This window comes from Olea europaea, chromosome 2 (assembly GCF_002742605.1).
Source record: "Olea europaea var. sylvestris chromosome 2, O_europaea_v1, whole genome shotgun sequence".
Classification (NCBI taxonomy): Eukaryota; Viridiplantae; Streptophyta; class Magnoliopsida; order Lamiales; family Oleaceae; genus Olea; species Olea europaea.
In genome coordinates, this window is record NC_036238.1 from 4,185,990 (window position 1) to 4,186,566 (window position 577).

The window sequence follows — 577 nt, forward strand, 5'->3', positions numbered from 1 at the left end:
GTTTGCACTAGACCGGACTTAGGATTCGCTATTAGTACTCTCAGTAGGTACATGTCTAATCCAGGTCCTGAACATTGGGAAGCATTAAAGTGGTTTTTAAGATATTTGAAGGGTACAAGTGACGTAGGTCTAAAATTTAGTGCTAATAAGGAAGGCATGAAATTAAAGGATTTTGTAGATACTGACTATGCAGGAGATAAGGATGGTAGGAAATCAACTTCCTCTTACGTATTCACCTTATCAAATTCGTGTGTTAGTTGGAAATCACAGTTACAACACATAGTTGCACTATCAACTACAGAGTCGGAATATATTGCCACCACTGAAGCAATTAAAGAGGCTCTATGGCTTAGAGGTCTACTTCATGAACTGAGTGTCTTGAATGAGTATGTGGTTGTGTATTCTGATAGGGTTACACTTCATTGGGGATATAATATCACAAGAATTAGTAAGACTTGAAAAAATTCACACACAATATAATCCTTCAGATATGGGCATGAAAGTGCTGCCATTGGTAAAGTTTAGAAGTTGCAAGGAGCTTCTAAACATCGGTACAGGTAAATGATTTCAATTTTAT

General features: G+C 36.9%; 1 protein-coding gene across 1 annotated transcript in view; it reads right to left on the reverse strand.

The window, feature by feature from the left end:
- Positions 1-577, reverse strand: part of LOC111409010 — a 10,448-nt gene that overhangs the window by 6,155 nt on the left and 3,716 nt on the right. The window lies entirely within an intron of this gene.